This window comes from Diachasmimorpha longicaudata, chromosome 4 (assembly GCF_034640455.1).
Source record: "Diachasmimorpha longicaudata isolate KC_UGA_2023 chromosome 4, iyDiaLong2, whole genome shotgun sequence".
Classification (NCBI taxonomy): Eukaryota; Metazoa; Arthropoda; class Insecta; order Hymenoptera; family Braconidae; genus Diachasmimorpha; species Diachasmimorpha longicaudata.
Window position 1 is genome coordinate 335,337 of NC_087228.1, and position 12,859 is coordinate 348,195.

The 12,859-nt window shown below is 39.2% G+C and overlaps 1 long non-coding RNA gene across 7 annotated transcripts in view; it reads left to right on the forward strand.

Moving 5' to 3' along the window:
• The window catches only part of LOC135161239 (uncharacterized), a 123,651-nt gene that overhangs the window by 71,364 nt on the left and 39,428 nt on the right, over positions 1–12,859 (forward strand). For all 7 annotated transcript variants that reach the window (XR_010298739.1, XR_010298743.1, XR_010298737.1 and 4 more), the window contains one exon: positions 3,612–3,672. This is a non-coding gene — a long non-coding RNA (uncharacterized LOC135161239). The remainder of the gene's footprint in view (positions 1–3,611; positions 3,673–12,859) is intronic.

Consider the following 12,859-nt stretch of genomic DNA (forward strand, 5'->3'; position numbering starts at 1 on the left):
TCTCGTCCGAGTCAAGATGCTCAGCCTCTCAGATATTTATTCCCTTCAGTATTTTAGTAACCGATCAGTCGCTCCCTCGCTCCTGCTTTTTCGGAGATTTTTGGGGTAGTTGAGGGAGTATTCGTGACAGTGTGTTTGGAGTACAGGAAATTACGAGAGACATTGAGTGGAGAAAGCTTTCCAGTCATCTGGACGAATGTGAGGGGGCTATTAAGGGCATTGGATTAGCATTGAGACAGGGGAATTCCTTTTCGAATTGCTTACTTCATTTTAGAGATTTTTCATTACCATTCAGACTAGTAATTATTGCTTTAATTATTTTAAATTACACAAAATTACATATTTGTTCTAGAGTCAGTCAGTCAGTGTGTCCACAGATTTTTAGTTTAGCGATTATCTAGATTTCTAGATTTTTTAATCGAATTTATCGAATCGAATTCACAAACAAAATCTTTGGAATATGCTGGGAATTTCTAGAAAAATTTTCGCGTTCCACATACGATAAATATTACACGATAAATATTAATAAATTCTCAATTATGGATTAACCTATTTGTGAAGTTTAAACGTACTGCAACAATTTTTCAATAAAAATTATAGATCTCCGGTAGAATATTCGAGACAATTATCTTGTCTCTCTGTCCTCTCAATAGCCTCAGAGAAATTCGAAGGAATGTTCTCCATTTTGGGGTTGACCAATTACCCGGGGGTCTTTTTTCGGGCATTGGATGAGTGTTCCGACCACAGGAAGAGGCGTTGAGCGTTAAAAGGGGCATCGCGGACTCTCGACCCCTCGAAACTCATTGTTTCTCGGCGTTCGACTGTGCGAATTTCACCCTCGACACCGGCCAAGAAGCAGAAGCAATGATCATCGAGGGTGGACGTGCCTTTAATTCCTGTGGCAACCCTTTTATATCGCTTGAAACCCTCCTTAGGCAAATAGCCCCTCTTCGTATTTTCGTTTCTCTCATTTTCCGGGGGGATGGAAACGACGTTGGAGGAGGCATAAGTACTCGTGGGACAAGCGGAGAGGGGTCAGTTTAGAATCGTTTGTCAACCTTTTTCGTGGCTTTGAGAGGCCATTCCCTTCTGTTTCCCACTTCGATATGCCCGCATCGTAATGCCGGATTGTAAAGGGCTTCGTTTCTTTAATGGGATCGACAGATCGGGGAATAACAAAGGAAAGGGTTCAACAACTCGACATCGTTCAATTCAAAGAATAAAAATCACTTGAAGATATCTCAGTACTTTTCAGGTCTTTACGGAAATTTTTGGTAGAAAAATCGAAAACTGTCATCACATCAGAACTGATAGATGCACCAAATTATTCTCACCGCAATTCAATTTCCAAATTTACAAATTAAAAATGAAAATTTACATAGAATGTCATTAAATCAGCTGATCGTCCAGATCTTTAAAATTTAATCTCGAAACGAGTGAATTCTCATTCGCAATTCATAATCCCATTTTTTATTCACTTTTTATTTACTTCCAATGCATATTGCCGTACGTTTTTTCCCAAACACGCCATAAAATAAACCCCTGCTTGGCCTCGAGCGACCACTGAGCGTTTTCCAATGTGAATATACGCGTGTGGCTCGTATACACACCGCATTCACCCCCTTACACGCTAGAAACATAAAAAAAGCACTAAAAAAACCTAGCAGCCCCTACAGGGCCGTTGGTCTGTCTCTCTTGCTCTTGCCCACCAGACACGAGCCCCTGCCCGCACGAGACCCTGGAACACGATCAACAAGTGTATCCGCGTTGAAAAAAAAATAAGAAGAAGCAAAAAAGTGTAAGCGCACCCCCCTATTATCGGCAAAATTGGGAATCAATAGGCCGTAAAAGGGACCCGGGGACAAACCCGGGTTACAAACGACTCGATGTCCGGACCAACTTCCCGCGAAACCCCTGTGAAAGCTCCGATTATTCTATTCCTTTCTCCCCACATTTTTTTCTCACTCTCTGATAATTCAATTTACGATGAAAAAAAAGCGCATTCAAACCCGTTAAGTGTCGTCGATCACGGAAGACATCCCATGAGAAAAAAAAACTTTTATTTCCCCAACTAGAGAGTAGATAACACGATTAAATTATTCGGAGTTGAATAATTTTTCCAAAGAGCTTGCAATTTGAAAATCAAATATTTCACAGCACATTAACCATCAATAACACCGTTCGTAATTCTTCACGGATGACTGCCTGTTATTTATATTAATTCAGATTGCTTTTCTACAAAATTAACCCAGGAAATAATTTATTCGCGCGAAAGCACTCAGCGATATGGAATTCCCCGGATGTAGGATGATAATTTCATTTAATTCTGATGATACACTAATGTCTATTTTATTCTCGGAAATAGGAATTTCTATTTCAAGATTTTAGCTCGCCCCAGACAGAGCCTGAAATTTTTGGACAGAGAGTCATAGACATTTGTCAACAGTCTCTGCATTTGTAGAAATCCCACCAACTCAAAGCTGACAGTATTCGCAAATATCCCTAATCAGCCAATCAGTGCCTTAAAAGATGAGAAATTGAAAAAAATGGATGAAGGGAGGGCGCCCCTTGAATTGACTTTCGACTCCAAAAGGCGCCTTCTTCTTTTTCATTTTCACGTCCTTCATTTATTTTTCTGAATGCGCCGCCTGCTGAGTGGTTCCCAGGCCAAGTATCTAATAAATAGAATGAAAATAAATTATTCAAAAATATATGGTCACCTAATAAAGCCCTCTTGTAAAATACCGCAGTGTTTTCTGACTTTACTACCGCTTTAACCAACATTTTCTCTCAAGTATCGTTTACAAGAGTTGTTCGTTTACACTGACTGTCTATAGGAACAATAGTAACCATTGTTCGCCGAGGGTATACTGATCATAACCCACCAGTGACCGTGGGGTTCCGCCAGGTGTTTCCGGAAATTGATAAGTCTCTAATTTCTTTACGACATTGCACCGAGACCTGTATCCCTGTGTGCATTGGGCAAACAAGACACGATTCCTCTCACCTCCACCACTTGTTTTCACTTGTTGTTTCTCCACAATCTTTTTTTTAGTGTTACGGAAATGCCGGGATGCGATCGCTTTTGTTCGAATTTCCCTGGAGCGAAGAGCCGACGCGCCGCAGAAACCTGTCGGTTGTTTGTACAGCGATATAGTACACCTGACACCCTCTGGCCGCCTTCACCTTTACCTCTGATTTTTTCATTCTTTCTCTCCACCTTCGTTTTTTCTCCCCCGTTTACAACCTTCAACCGATATCAGAGCCAATGCCTTGGGAGGATTTACAGGCGGATTGTAAAAATCTTGAGTTGGACAGGAGAACCAAGTCTCTCAAGAGGAGGGAAAAAAATTATCAAGGCGCTGGGAATTCTTGGAAATGCTACAACTTTGTCTATAGACGATTCCATTTTTTTTGTTAGCTGTCAGTATAGTTTTTTTTACTCTTCATGGTTCATGCCAAACTCTCGACATCCATCACAGAAAAATCTACAGAAATAAACTAGAAGAGAAGCAATGAAAATTGCATGATCAATTTAGTTATTATATGAGGTTGCATATTACAAATTGTTTATTCACAAATCAACTGAGCTTTCGAATTTTGAATTTCAGATTCGATTCAACGACACGTGACCTGAAGGGTTATTACTGGGCTTAGGGAATTCACCGTTGGGTAAGTGAATGAATTTCAATATTTTTATTGATAATTTCTCCCCCTGTATTGCACATGTAATTATTCCCTCGTAAACGTGAGACAGTCCTTTCTAGGGCGTTTAAATAATTTTCTCGGGTGCATTTACCTCATTGAATGTCCTTTTGACGGAACCCGAGCGTCGTGAAAAAATCAAGTGAAATAAAAAAAAATACCGGAGAAACCAAAGACGAAAGGCAAAAATCACAAGAGCCGGTGTGTTCCCTGTTCGCCTTGTTCGCCATTCAAAGTCATTTCCCTTCCGCGATTTTGCAAGCAAAAAAAAATAAAACAAAGAGTAAAAAAGAAAGGAGACCTTTCGAGTGTTTTCGACGAGAGAGTGGGAGGGGGCGAAAAGACGTAAATTTGTCTTAATAATTTTTGTGGGCATGAGAGGGTGCAGAGGAAGTGTGGGGTGGGGGAAGAGCTGTGTATTCGACGACGGCTCTCGAGTGGTGGTTCACCGGGGGTTCCCTATACCCCCGGACGCTGACATCAAAGGCGCGTGCCGGCGTCTTTAAAGTTTTTCACCCTTTATCGAGAGGGATTTTGAGCAGCAAAAGGCAGCGACCTTCTCGAGAGTGACGTCGACGGAGGGGATTCAAGCTAGGCTGGTGTATTTAAAATATTCTTGCGGCAAAATACCAATAAAAAAAAGCCCGAGTCACTGGAGGGGGGCGGGGGGGGGGGGTGAATTCACGGATCCACCTGAAGGAGGGAACGCGACCGGAGTGAAGGTTTTACATCCCCCAAAAGCCATGAGGATGTTTAGCAGTTGCGGGGCGGGATGGTCGGTATAACGCGAGAATTTGCAACGTTACCCTTCCCTCGACCATCGAAGTCCCAGGACTCCTTTCCCAGTGGTATGCCTTTGCCTTTGTCATTTAATATCAGGGCGCGTACACATCGTCAGGCATTCAAGTACCCGACGTATAAGGAAGCCTCGGGTGATCTCTTTGATGGCTAAACACAACGCGTTTGGACAACTTAATTTCAACACTCGACCTTGATCTCCCCGCCTCTTCCTCCTTTCCTCATGTACAGATAGGAATTTTTGGAGAATTAAGTAATGTTGTACTTGATGTTTTGACGGTTGGGAGGTAAATTCAAGTGGAAAATTTTCAAGTCTTTTGCATTTCTTTACAGCTAAATTCCTTCTCACATTTTGTAATGAATATCAGAGTTTCCCAAACAATTTATTATTTAAATAGCCCACAGCATTTTAAAAATGTGAGAATTCATTCATGAGTTTATTTTTTGAGGTACATTAGTGAGAATTTGGAAACAGGTATTTTTAAAAATTACAAGATTTTATAAATATTGTAGACATAAAAATGATTTATTCGGATACATAATAGCTTTATTAACATTTAAAATTTTATCAGAAAACGATTTTAACTCAATTTTTAAATGAATGTGTAAAATGTAATGAATATATGTATAAAACGAAATATAAGGATAGTGCGTATTGAGCATAAACATTGGTGGTAATTTTTTGCGAGTGTCATTCTGCAAATGAAATTAAAAAATTATTCATTTTCGTTAATAACTCTGATTTGAGTATCATTCCTATGTGAAAATATGTGGCAAATTAATGTGATAATGTGACTAAAGTGAGTTCGCGTGCGGAGACACTTTTCTCATACAGAATACGTATCACAGAGGTTACTAATGTAACGCAGGGAATCGTCGTTGCGAATACGAAACGATAAATGACGGTTGTGCACCCTCCTCCAGTAAAAAGTATACCCGTACCAGTTATTACTTTTCCTCGAGTTTTCCCACAGAAGTCCCACGATCTGTGGTCGCGCATCATAGCCCGGAGGACGTCATCCACGTCGTACAGGTGTTTCCACCTTCCACCGGGCCAATAAGCCCATACATATACCACTTACACGGATGGAAATATAATGTGAGGGTATAAATTAATCAGTGGCCTTTCGTGCCCTATATTATACTCTCCTATCTTATTGAACGTGTACGGGGCCAAATCAATTAATTTGGGTTGAGGTGAAGTGATGTAGATTAATATCGATTTCCGATTTTTTTAGCAATTCAATTGGATGATTTTATAAATGAAAGAAACCCTCAAAAAATATCCTCAAGTTGTAGGATATCAAAAATTTGACTGCATCACAAATGAAAAGGCGATAAATAAAATAAAAAATACAGGACAAAGCATATTTTCATCGTAAATAATAAAAAATGAGAAATAATTTTTCTATTGCCTGAGATTCTCTTAGAAAAATCTAGAAACCGCTTGAGAATGAACTCGAGACACAATCGTGTTGTCACTCTCTTGATACTCCTCCAAGTTCGCTAACCCGACCTGACCTAAAAGCCCGTGCATACCGTCAGTAGATGTCCGTAGACTCGGGGTACTCATTCTTTAGTTGTCGGACGGGTTAACAACAATAACGTCACATATATACACGCAATAGTCCCTCCCTCTGGTGCATATCCGCTCTCATCGAATATCACAAGTCTCTCGGAGACAAATGCAGAGGGGGAAATGACAGAAGGAAAGAGACAAATGTTCCTCGGAGTAATGAAGAATGGCAAAAGGACGAGTAAAAAAAACAACTAGCAAAGATGTGGTTTAAAGTGGCGCTTAACAATATACTAGCAAAAAATGCGAAAGAAAAGCTACGCTTATTAATAATTACGGTTATTCTGTAATGACTGATGTGGAGCATGGGAAGACTCGATAATCCTATGCATTAACTGTCATGCCGCTCTCCCCTTTCCTCTCCTCGATTCTTTCATTATAACATGCCCTCCCCTCCTCCCTCTCACCCCCTCGGTCGCAGGTACCTTCGACTTTATTTATGGAATTAACCACCGAGATGTATCTTTCTAGGAGTTTCTTTTGCACGAACTTTTTAACGGTTGTTTTGTTTTCTTATATCTTTTTCTACTTTGGAGTCACAATGGTAGACTAGTTTCCGGTGTGTTGGATTCTTAACCTTGCACCAGGTGAATTGCAAGAAAAGGAGATTTTTTTTCTTTCGTCAGGAAAGAGTTGAGGGGTTTTTCTTTCCCTTTTCAAGAATAATTCGAATATAATGATCTGAGGGAACTGGTGAATGCAGAGACCGATGAATCGTCATGTAGATAAAGAGAATATCAATTCGAAGATATAAAACATTCTTTCCATTTGAAGATAGTAATTATTTTCAAATAAAAATTCTGTCCTTCATTCAGTTATAATTACAAACAAATTTGAAATATAAATGAATTAGAATTCAATAATTCTAAATTATTTAGATTTAGCCTCCTATTGACGTGCAAATATATTATTGTTAACAATAATTTTCAGTTCCCTATGGTACTGAAAACCTATTTTGAGTCACTACTGTTACATTCAGCCCGTATCGAAAAGAGCCTTTTCATTAACTTGTAAACGAAAAATGGTATAGTGCGACGGGGTATCGCCCTTGTATCGAAATATTTAGTCAACTGAAAAATGAATGACAAATTTAGTGGAGATTTTCATTTGTAGCTGAATTCAAAGAGAATATTTTGAATTTTCAATGGGATCGAAATTTTGAGTAATTTCTAGTAGGGAAATTCCATTAATTCTGTCTTGACAATTGGCTATTTTTTAATTATTCTCGTCACTAGGACAAGTCAAAGATTCCTCACTATAATTTCTTCTCTTCCTCCAAGACATTCCTCCATTATGAACGAATACATCTAAAAAAAATATTTTTCCCATGATGACATCACAGTAATGAGGATCAATTAAACAAATATTAATTGTCACATGTTGACCAGCGAAGTAGTTCGATAGACTGAGCATCAGTACAGGATGTACGTGACAACTCCGTTACACCGTAATTTTCCCGCCCTTATCTACTAGAACGCATCTGCGTGTGTGATATATATTAAAAAGCCAGAGACTGTGATGCGCTTCAAACGACACTGAGAGAAAAATATAATTTTGCCAATTAAATATTTTTCTGGCAAGAATTGAAAGCTGATTTTCCAATAAAATTTTCAGGACTTTGTTTGTCTAAAACAAATATTATTGGCAAAAGTATATTTTTCTCTGAGCGTTTAATAGCTGTCTATTATCCCTCCAGGTTTGTCGAGGGAATAAAATAATATCTAATGCCTCTCCATACAGCCCATTCCCGAATTGTTGACGGTCAACCGAGTTAAAACAATTGTCCTCATTTTTTTTTCTTCCGTTAAACTCGCGCTTGTGCCGCATTTTTTTTCCACTTTTCGGAGATTAGGAGCTTCACTGAAGAGTAATGACCACGATGGCCGGTATACAGTGCCAAGGTGCGATGTACCAGGCCCCCAAGACTCGCTTCGGTTTCCTTGAACGATGATAATCAGTGATTTCGTGACAGACACGGGGCCGTAACTACGCTAACGAGCAATCACATAGCGCACTGACGCCTGTGGGTTCGTTCACTGTTGCACAGTTCGCGCGTTCGCTCGGGCGACACTTTTCTCGCCGCAACGACACGTCGACGGTAAAAATCTACAATAAAAATGACAACAACCCCAGCTACGATGACAACGACAAGCCGATGCGCATCGACGAAGACTATATGCCGGACATAATTACGTGGAAGAAATCTTCTATTTCTATAGTTGACAATAGTGAATGTTTCTTACCGGTTCGTTGAGGATCTCTCGAATGTAGCGAGCGTGCTAAGAAAGACAAATGATAATGATGAATTGCCTATAGATTGTTTCTTCGTTCACACCAACTGCCATTAGCATTTTGATGAGTCACGTAATGGCTTAATTTTCTCTCAAATATTCTCAAATAATTATTACAAAGTTAAATGTTGAACTGTACGATGATTTACTCTTCGAATAATAAATTTTGAAATGATCAACTGAGAATTTTTTAGAAAATATTTTTGATGTTAATTTAAGAATAATAATTAGTAACCCATGGAATTATTACCAACGGCTCTGGGGGATGGAAGTGGACAAAGATAAATGGAAAAATTTCAAGTAACAAAAAACTAAAAAATATTGCATCAAGTCATATTTAACGTTTAAGCGAATTTACTTTATATTGTTAATAATATTTGAATATGATCTATGAAAAAATATAATAGTAATAATGATTTAAAAAAAAATCGTCAAGCGATGATGAAAACAAAATGACTGATGAGACCTTTGAAGTCGGAGGCTTTCAAGATACGAGAAAAATAAATCAATTCTTTTATTTCCACCGAAGTGAGCATCAGTGAATTCTGAAGAATGCACCGGTGCAGGAAAAGAGGGTAGAATGGAAATAGAGTATATGAATAAAGAGTCAACTTCAACCGGTATACGGACGATCACTCCCGTCTGAAGCGGACTGATCATTCCGCCGTCGCTCTCATAATTATCATTCGTATTTTAATGGCCGCGATGCGCTGTTCCTCTCCTCTATTCCCCTTTGAAGGTGAAAGAGACGTCGAGAGAAAGTGTAGTGCCTTCTCGCTCATCCCTTTTTTTCCCCTCCTCCCCTCCCCCCCCCCCAAACGATGATAAGAGTGAGCTGAGGGAGAGAGCGGTTCTAACCCTCGTGAGTTCATCCCCTCACCTTCACCTCCTGTTCGTTGATCTCTTTCTCCTTCCCTTTCTGTTGCACAACGTATACATGATAATCCTCCACTCTTGTCTCTCTTCGCAATCCTCTTCGCGACCTACCCCCCCCCTCCCTCCCTCTTCCGCCCTCTCATGTGCTTTTAAAAATATTGAGGATTTCAGATACCAAATACCGCGTACTCTCTGTGTCTCGCTACTGCGAATTATGAGAAGATAGCAATGGTGGTGAGGGAGAATAGGGTGGAGAAGGCTTGAGTGCCTGAGGCGAAGCCATTCAATCAGAAACCGAGCTTCGGGGATAAGTCGGAGCTTTCATTTGCTCTTTTGTTGGAAAAAGAGACGCCCGAGACCAGATATATATCGATGGATCATTGTTTCAGTCACTCTCAAGTTTACATCTCCACCCAGCTCCATTCGTCATTCTCTCCTTTTATTTCTACCATTCACGAACAAAGAGAATCGTAATGAATCCTTTATCTCCATGAAGAATATTGAAGAGGTAAATAAATTCGAGGAAAAATGCCGGTAATGAGAGGATCAATCAATTTGTTATTTCATTGGGGTGATTTCAAGCCAAATTGATAAAGTCGATAGTACAGATCGGGGTGAACATTATTGTCGGAAATATTATCACCTTCTGAGAGCAATTGCTAACGCAATTAACAATGAAAACTACAAACATTATATTTTCCACTGAATATTAGAATATTTCTATTGTTCACTAGTAAACAATAATATTCTGAACTGAAATTCCCTCCAATTAATTGCTATGGAAGTTAATTTACGTGAGTAGATTTTTTTTCAATGTCGCACCGATAATAAATGGTTGATGAAGGGTTTTACAGGCTGTTGATATAAATTAATAGATAAATATATAATCAGACGTAATCTATATTAATTAAGGGCAGAGGCTCCTCTGCGGCTGCACCAAATTTCCGGCCTCAGCGTTCATTCATTAACCCGTACCTTCGACCCGAGGTGAATGAGGACCAGTCGATCCAAATTCTAATAATTTAATGGATTGAATTTACGGTAATTTAACGCAGAGAGAAGAAGAAATCTGTGAAAGGGTTTCCATCCATTTTTTAGCACTTTCGATTGAAATTTCCGGTGAACTTCTTGGATAGTTGATGTCCCTCCTCGAATTATTGTATGACGAGTCTTAAAAATTAGATGTTTTGTTGAGACTATAAAATGTCTGAGTATTTTTCACCCCTTGAATGAAATCCGAAATTTGAAGTGCAAAATAAGACTTTTTTCCAAGTAAATCTCTCTGCCAGATATTTGACCATTTAAAAAATTATAATTATTATAATATATGCAGCATGATTATTATCACTGTTTAAAGTAAATATTGTAGACCGATATATGTGTAATAATTATTCATACTTATTATTTATTATTCATCTTTGCCATGAAATAAATTGAATGGAGCATTGAAAAAATAACAAATAGAGAACAATTAAAAGTTGCATAAGGGCGATCGATCCTTCTTTTCTATAGTTGCCAGCAAAGACGAAAAAAAGGGCGAAACGACACTGGGCTTTCGTAATCCTAAGATTTAAACGTACCCTCATTCCGGCTAAACAAAAACAAGGGGCTCAGCCGTTGAAATAGAGAGGAGGCTATGGACTTGGAGTTGTAAAAGCGGAAGGAGGCGCTCACGTGGGTGGGGAGGGAGGGAGAGTGAGGTTAGGCAACGGGGTGGAATTGGAATGGGGGTTGAAAAAAATAGGTATAGGATGATAGCACTCGTTATTAATACAAAGGGGCGATGGTTCGCAAATCCCGATCTGAAATATTACGAGAAGTAATCCGGTGAAAATGAAAGGAGGGGTTGAAATGGATACCCCTTAGTTAGGGAGTGTAACCTTAGTTTTTCACAGGGTAATCATTTTTTCTTGATTTATAAATGTTGTTTTCTTTGGCGAATGAGCCAGCGACTGACCCTCAGGCCATTGGAAATTGCTTGTTCCTGGTTTTGTGAATAGAGAAAATTTATAAAATATAACTATACTATTTATAGAGAGATGGAGACACACACAATGAAAGTCTCTTTAGATATTTCTGCCAAATTTCCTCAATTACCAGAAAAAAGAAGGGACAAAAATCAAAGTGGTTCAGGTTTTTCTAAAATTAATTTGCGAGATACTTTTTTATATTGTGCAAAAAAATCGATATCAATTCCCCAAAGGTTGGATATTAGCATTTGACTTATTTTTCACGATCTACGTTGTACAATAAACATCAGTTTTTGCTGTAGATGAATAACAACTCAGCCATTACCCCCCTAATTCCTAACTTTGTTAGTCTTTTATTGATCACGTGAGCACAATGTCATCGATGTTGCATTCAGCGCTATCGGTTCTTGGACTAACGATGAAATACAACCGCCGTTAAAACAACAACCGAGGAGGTCCTCCGCGAAGAGGCTTTATACACGCATTTACACGAGATGTGTGTCTGTTCGGAGATGGAAGGGGTGGAAGGGGATATCTCTTCCCTGATGTAGCACCGACATTAAAAACAGAGCCGGACGTAAGGCTAAAATACGAGCCGCGTGAGAATATCATTAGCAAATTGCTTAATTTACGGACCATCGTTTTGCGTATGGGTATATACAGACTGTTATGTACCCATCCCAACTGGGGTCTCTGTACTCAGTTCAAGAATAGTTCCATAATATTTTCTAAAAGTAATTAGTCATGCGGTGAGTAATTGATGATTGGGCTGATTGCCCAAGCCATTTTTATCATTTTTTTACGGGTGAAAAATTCAATTAAAATCACCAGAAAAAAAAATACTAACACTTACGTTTCGAAATGGATCCGCGAGCGAAATTTATTCCACTTAAATTCTACAATTTGTTCCGTAATTTTCCCCTGGATGAAGAAAGGTTAGGGAACGTAATGTAAAATAACTGGTGAAATTCACAAAAAATTTTGGTTTTGAAAAAATACGACTTTGATTGAAGTTCTAAAAACTGTCAAAGTCCCGATAGGTCAAAGAAATTAGGGCAAATGACAGTTAATTGTTTCATTTCTCACTCACAACGCATGTTACTAGGGATTTTCAAACGAAAATTCGCAGATTAGCAATAGAATGAAAATTCTCAGCGGTGACACTTGGTAGCAATGAAAAGAGAAAACAAATGGCAATTGCCGTAGACGTGCGATAATATATTTCCGTCAAAATACATTGTTCTGCACAATGTGTGAGAATAAAAGTAAGCATCGCCACTTGCGCAGAAAAGCCCTCCCATATCTTTCCCTCTCACTTCTCCAAACTCTTCCACCTCCTCGACGTCCCTTCTATTCTCATGATTCGCTATATATAATGTCGGACGTTAAGTGGAGGACCGCCGGTGGTGCTGGTGGGTCCGGTTGGTTTTATCACCGCATTTCATACCGTTTCAATACGCCATCAATAATGAGTTCTTTTGATACTGTGACCATGAAGCGCCATGAGACTCTTTTACAATAAAATGCCCGTGGTATAACCCCTTTGGATGGGTTACCAACTCTCACGAAGTGGAGAGAGATTTTGTTCGTCTTCCATTCTCCCTATTTGCCCCTTTCCCCTTTCCCACCCCCCCATTCCACCC